Genomic DNA, 7,222 nt, shown 5'->3' with positions numbered 1-7,222 from the left:
CTCCTCCCCCTCCTCACCCCAAATGCACTGTGCCTCCATCAGACCCTCGTCCTCTCTTGGATCCTGAAAGTCTCTCTCAGGCTAGCAGAGCTCATACATCCTAGGCATGATGACTGGAGTCAAACCACAGACAGGAGTGAGGCAGGAGGACAGAGGCAGACCACGGGACTGCAGGGGGAGGGGGGGTTGTGAGCAGCCTCAGCTGAGAAACCCACCCTGGGCGTTCTGACTCAGGCCACTGACAGGTCTCCTCTTTAGGGGTGCTCTCGGGCCTCATAGCGGAGCTCCTGCTGAGCGGCCTGACCCCTGGCTACCCGAAGGAGGAAATGAGGTGTCTCCTCAGGGTGCAGCCAGCCCAGCTTGAGGCTCTGGGGCTGACACGGTGGGGGGATTAGGGCCTTGTGGGCTCCCCTCTGTGCTGGGATGGGGAGCCCCTGGTGCACACTCATGGCACCCTCCTCACCTTGATTCCTGGTACTGCCTGGACCTCCTCTTTTATCTGACATGTATACACAGGCCATAGACCTCAGCCTTCACCTCCTGATTCCTGGAGATCCTGTGACAGAAACGGAGGGAGCACCTCAGGTGTAGACTGTGGCACAGACTTGCGCCTTCTGTGCTGGTAGGAGGGGTTGACTCTGTGAGGTCCCCCCATATCTGGGGTGGGTAGACCCATCGGAGCTCACATGTAGTGCCCACTTTTCCCCTGGCACGGCCTGGTCCCTTCCCTTTGGGGGCCTGTAGGGAAACTCAGAACAAGACTGAGTCTGGACAAAAAGCGCTGAGGGGCCCCACATGTGGCCGCACCTGCCCAGGGCCTCCCACGTGTCCTAGGCTGGGGAGATGCTCGGTCTTCATCTCCCGCCTGGCCACCTAACACTGACCACAGAGGTGGGGGTCTACTCAGTCCTGCCTTGGGGTCTTGAGAGTTCATCCTTGTGGATCTGAAGCCTCCACCCTCCTCCCTAACATCTCACCTCTCGAGGGCCCTAAACCAGAGGTGAATAAACTGCTCACCCCACTCTGGGGCCTGCAACACCCACCACAATGGCCAGGATCCCTCCCTTCCTTGTGGTCTAACAGCCTCAGTCCTTCCTCACATGGAGCCTGGACTCAAGGCAGGACCCAAGAATCTCCTGTTCACCATTTTGATGCCCCCCCAATCTCATGAGGTCCACAGTCTCTCTGAGACCCGGATGTCAGAAAGTGAGGACCGGCCTAGAGCACTAATTCCACACCGACACCTATCAGGGCCTAATGTAGGGGTGTGGATATGTGGGGTCCCGTCAGATTGGGGTCCAGGGTCCCCTGAGTCCTCTGTCAGTGTACTCCCTTTGACTTCTTGGAGGACCTAGACCCTCCCCTCTGCCCACATGAGATCCCACCCCTTATCCTAGGTGCTCAGTCACTCTGAGACTCTGATGGGGAAGTCAGGACACCCTGTGAAGTGCTCATCTCACCGCCAGGGATGCCCAGGGCTGGCAGTAGAGGCATGGAACTGTGGGGTCACCTGTGTTCTCCCTCTGGGTCCTCATCCTGAGCCCCAGCATGTCCTGGGATGCCGAAGTCCTCGGCAGAGACCAGACACTCACACCAAGGGACTTGTTGACCTGAGGCCCCGGGAGGAGTCTGCGGACATTACATCAGGGCTCCAAGCCCAGGGCTTCTTAGTGGCTGAGGACACCATGGGCTGAGATGATGTCCCGGGAGTCCCTCAGCCTTTCCTGTGCTCTTCTCCTTGACTCTCAGCTAGTTTGGGCACTGCCCTCAGCCCACCTGATTTTGCGTCCCTTAGAGAGCCAGGCCCTCTTGAGCCAGAACACCCGAGAGGGAAAGTGGGGTTGGGGGGCACATTCGCACAACCCTGCCGGGGTCTCCCAGAACTGAGAGCAGCGATGACCTGGATGTCCCAGGTCCCAGGGGCCCCCTCAGGGTTTTACCTTGACTCCTAGCACAGCTGGGTTCCTTCACTCTGCTGACCTGAACCCGGACACTTGACCCAGGCCCTCACTTCTCCGCTCCCATAGGGATCAGTGAGGTTACACCTGGATGCTGTGCCCCCTGGTCCCCCAGGGCTGTTGGGAGGGCCACACATGCATTCCCTGGGGACCCTCAGTCTCCTCTGGTCCTCACCTCGAGTCTTCGCAGGACGTGGGCACCTCCCTCTGCCCACCTGAGACTGCACCCCAAAGACCAAGCCCCTGAATCCCCAAGTTCACTGAGGAAGTGGGGGGGTGGTGTCTCAGCCTGACAGCCCAGACCAGGGCCCCCAGGAGTCCCAGTAGGTATGGAGTTGTGTTCTCTGGGACCCTCTGTTCCAGGGTGACTGCACGCCCACGTCCTCAATCAGGAGGGGGCCTCCTTAACCCTTGAGAGAAGGCTACAGTCCTAGCACAGTTGCTAGATGGGGGCCTGCTGCACCCATGACTTTGGGGGAACACAGCGAACCACTCACCGTCACATGGGGGCCCCTCAGCATCACCAGACTTTGGAAACTTTTGTATAAATGATGTTTTAGCTGAACAGGGTGAGGAGTGGCAGGTGAGTTAGCAAGAACTCAGCAGCCTGGAGATGGCCTTTGGCTGCTCATAGTGACTTCACACTCCTCCTCTCTGGGGTATCCCCAGGGTCATCTCCTGGTGGCTCTCTTCCACTGGTCTGCAGGGATGACCCCCGCCACGGGCCCTTCTTGTGCAGAGTGGCCAGAGGGGCTCTTGGGGGCCAAGAGCTAGTGAGTCATGGGTTCTAAGTCCCCACTGGTCGGGCGACTTTAGACTCTTCCCCCAGGAAGGAGAGACATTCAGGAGGAGGGTGGGTGGCTGACCTTCCCTGCCCCTGGGGCCCCTGAGGGCCAAGGACTCAGCCTTACTGCAGTCCAGCACAGCCCCCATGACGGTCTGGCTGCCCCCAGCCCCCACACAACCCCCAGAGCACTGCTCGGAGACCGGAGGTGCTACCTGAGTGAGGCTTGGGTGTCCCCAGATCTGCTGAAGGCGGGGGCGTGCAGAGCTCACCGTCTGGGGGGTTTGCATGGGGCCTTGGGGGGACCCCTGGCCGAGACCTCAGACCTTGGAGATGGGGACCTTCCCTCCCTTTCCAGAGGCTCAGCAGATGGCTGAGCACCTTGCTGCCCAGTCATAGGCCTTGCTTGTGGGGTTGGGCGTGGAAAAGACCCAGGCTGTGGTGTCTCATCAGCCTCCCCTGCTGGTTTGTAGCTCGATCCATCCCAGGGCCTTTCCTCATGACAGTTCCCATGGAGTCCCAGGTGGTTCCTCCTGCAGAGAGCTGAAACTCCAGAGCACCACCATCTTTGCTCACCACAGGCTAAGCCTTGTTTCCATCATCCAGAAATCAGCCTTTTCCCGCCTCCCCACCTCATCCCTGTTTGTCCATGGCACCTCCCTTTGTGAAGGGAAGAGCAAGGGAGCCCAGAGGACGCAGGGGCCACTGAGGGCCCAAGATGAGCACTGGGCCGAGGGAGGCTCGGGCAGAGCTGGTAGGAAGTGAGTTGGTCATGGACCACTGGCTCCCCTGGGTTTTCCCGTTTGGGCCTCCAGGGTCACCCTTACCTAGTTGGAGCACTTGTGAGGCAGGTCCCCTCTCTGAGACACCCTGTCTGGTTGAATTGCATTTCTATTCTCCTAGACACTGTTGCCTGTGCAGCCCCAGGGACAGAATTAAACCCGTGCCTCTGGAGCCGACTGGCCTCTCCTCTGGTGACCTGGGCATGTGTGGGGCTTGAGACAGTTTGACTGTCCAGGGCCAGGCCATCAAGGCCATGTTCCCTCCCTACACTCCTGTGTGACCTTAGGCTGCTGCCTCTGCCCGGCCCAGGAGGACGCGTGCTTAGCCACTTCACTCCGCAGACATCAGTCAAAATTTACCAAGGACTGAGCGGTGGGAGTGAAGTACCACATGGGTCTCTTTTGATGTCAGGCAGTCTTGACTTTGTAAATAAAAGGTGCTTTTGTGACAAGCAGATGACTTGAGATTACAATCTGCCCATCTCTGTTTTCTCTATAGGTTTACAAGTAAGCAGGTGCCACACATGCTGAGGCTTCTGGGAATGTGGTTTTTAAATAGCATCTGCATGTGATTCCAGGTCAGGAGGAATATGGAAGTCAAGACAAAAAAATGAATGAAACCTTCTGAAATTTAAGGTGTTCCCCAGGCAGCAAACCTTCGTAAGGGGCTGCGTTTTGACTTGGAAGTGAGCAGCCTGGTCGGGCGTCACAGCAGCTCAGCGCTGTGGCTGACAGAGCCCTGGCCTGCACCGCCCCGTGTCCTTTCTCAGGGGCCTCCTCTGCCTGCACCAGGCTGCCTGCACCAGGCTGCCAACAAGGGAGCCTTTCGGTTCCGGTGGACTGGTGTGCGTGCTCCCCCCTCACCTGACCTCAGAGCTCTTGTCTCTGCAGCATGACCCTGGAGGGCTATTTGCTATGCTCCTCAGGACAAACTCTCTTTTAGATAACGCGCATTATAGACTGGACACCCCAGTGATCAGAGGGTGCTGAGGTGTGACACCCTCGGAGTGCTCAGCTGAACAAGGAAAAGAAAAGAGAAACAAGAAAATGTCACCTGATGCAGGCCCTGCAATGATCCTTGGGCCTGGTGTCCAGACACCAGCGAGTCCCCAAACTGAACACCTGCAGGCCTCGGGCAGGGACCACGGGCTCCAGCCCTGGGCATCTCAGGACAGGAAGGGCTCTTTTGGGGTCTCTGACAAGGGGAGGCCTAACTTCTCATCTATCAAGTGAGGAGCCTGCTGGACAGTGTCCCTGTGCCCATGAAGCCACTCAGTCAGGCTCCTGTCCAGCCCTTGATGGGTCATTTCAATGAGTCGGTGCAGAGCGTCTGAGGGGTTTCCCCGGGTGTGTACGAGGTGCCCGCATTGGGCCAGGGGTGAGTGGCCATCTGTGTTGCCTTCTCAAGCAAGCAGCTGCCTGAGGGGACTCAAGTGCTCAGCCAGGTTCAGGATGGAGGCGCTGAAGACTTGTGCTAGGTGGGAAATCCCTCGTGTTTTTAGGCTCTTTATTGCCCTGCAGTGTTCTGAACACAGAGCCGTCTCTATTTGCCTGAATAGCATGCATGTTTGGGGTCCTCTGGGGGTGCACCTTAAGAGGGTGGTGATTACGGAAAAGAATGGTTGGAAATTATGGGAAAGAGGGGCTGCCTGAGCACTAGTAGAAAGCGTTCTGGGCCTGAGCGGCCAAGGTCAGCTTGGGGTCTGGCCCGGCAGCCACGATGGGCATCCAGGTGGTGCAAAGAGGCACCAGCGTGGCCACTGGGAGCTGCCCAGGGGGCAGGCTGAAGATCTGGGTGGGCACAGTGGTGGGGCCCACCACAACCACGGGAGGAACCATCTGGGCAGGAGGCCAGGTGAAGCAGAGCCACTGGCCCTTGATGGGCAGGGCCACATATCAGGACATGGACTAGAGAGACTGGAACCTACGTGCTCTCAGGCTGCCAGGTGTCAGGACCCATCAAGGGGAGGGGGGCTGCTGTCCCCAGACCAGCAGCAGCGGCAACATAGGTCCCAACCAGGCCAGTGGTGGGGACAAGTTTCAGGTGGCTCACGGTCCCCTGGGCACACTCAGGGCAGGGTGACACGCCGTCCTGTGGCTGCACGGTGCTGGGCACAGGAGGGATTCCCAGGGCTGCCAGCCTGCCCTCCACCTGCGGAGATGTAGACTTAATGCCCCCTCTCCCCTTCATCTTCCCCAGGAGGTGTGGGCCGTCTCTCTTAAACAGGGGACTGCAGCAGAACTGTAACTGGGCTTCACTGAGAGAGAAAGAGAGAGAGAGAGAGAGAGAAAGAGAAGAGCAAAGTCCGAGTGTCAAAAGTCTTACTGAAACCAGCACCCTCCCGGCTAGGCCCCTGGGTACCCTCACCCAGCCATCCCCAGGCCTCATGGGGAAAGCGGGACCCTGTCCCACAGGAGGCAGTGCCCCAGCTTGCACATCCTCGGGACTCAGTATCTCACCATCACCTCTCGACCTGGAAAATGACTCAGAGTGGCCCAAGAGAATCCGTACAAGGCCCAGAGAGGGGACTTGGCATTTGCGGCTGGCAGACTGCAGAAGCTTCTCTGCTTTCTGTGCACGTGTCGACCCCTGGCCTGCACTTCCTCGGCTGAGCAGGACGCTTCCCAGGAAAGGACCCGTGCCTCCCTGCACTAAACGTCTGCTCCACAGCTATGGGAGTCAGGTGCTTAGTCTCTCAGTCGTGTCTGATTCTTTGCGACCCCATGGACAAGAGCCCACCAGGCTCCTCTGTCCATGCGGATTCTCCTGGCAAGAATACTGGACTGGGTTGCTATGCCCTCCTCTAGGAGATCTTCCCAACCCAGGGATCTTCCCTCCCCTGGTCTCCCGCCTTGCAGGCAGATTCTTTCAGGTCTGAGCCATGAGGGAGTCATGGGGCACACAAACCCCTCTCTCCACCTGCCTCCACCCCGGGCCCATTTGTGCCCTGGCTGGAGGACAGGAAAGTCCAGCACTTAAGCAGTGTCATCTCTTTCCCCGGTGTGACTGCGATCTAAGGGCCCACGGGTCGGCGGTACAAAGTGACACCTGGACTGGGGGTATCGTGACCTGATCCCTACTGTGCATTCAGCTCACCTCCGTCATCTCACACTGACATCCCCGGCAGGGAAAGAGGGGAGAGGCGGTGACTTCTTTGTGTTGAGCATGCTTAGGCTCTTCCCCTCACAAATCCCCAACGCAGCATACAGCACTGGCAGCTCCGGCAGTCACGCTGGTCCCCAGTCCTGTCTTTACACACAGTTTTCCCGGCAGGCCGGCCACCGTCCCTGGCGGCCCTGAGGTTGGCACCCACCCTGCCCCCAGGGCCCAGCAGGTACTCCCCCGCCCTTACCTTGCTCAGGACACAGACAGGTGGCTCCTCCGTGAGCAGGCTGGTCAGGCAGAGGGAGGTGAGCACATCGTGGCACGCTTTGCTGAATCCGTACAGGCTGAGCTGCTGGACGAAGCTCTTCATACAGTCTGTCTCAAATACCTTGTCTGAGCCCACCCTCTCCAAAATGTTCTCGAAGAGCTCCTCACTGATGCCTACGCAAGTGCCGTCTTCCTCCCACCGGATGGACACAAAGCGGTGACTGTTGACGATGGTCCACCACTTCCTGGGAAAGCGGAGGGAGAGCAGGCTGCCCTCTCCCCCAGGCAGGGCAGCACACTCGGTGTGCAGCCTCTTCAACAAAGG

Source organism: Giraffa tippelskirchi, chromosome X (genome assembly GCF_054371585.1).
Source record: "Giraffa tippelskirchi isolate mGirTip1 chromosome X, T2T-mGirTip1v1.2.pri, whole genome shotgun sequence".
Lineage (NCBI taxonomy): Eukaryota > Metazoa > Chordata > Mammalia > Artiodactyla > Giraffidae > Giraffa > Giraffa tippelskirchi.
This window is presented reverse-complemented; position numbering follows the sequence as displayed.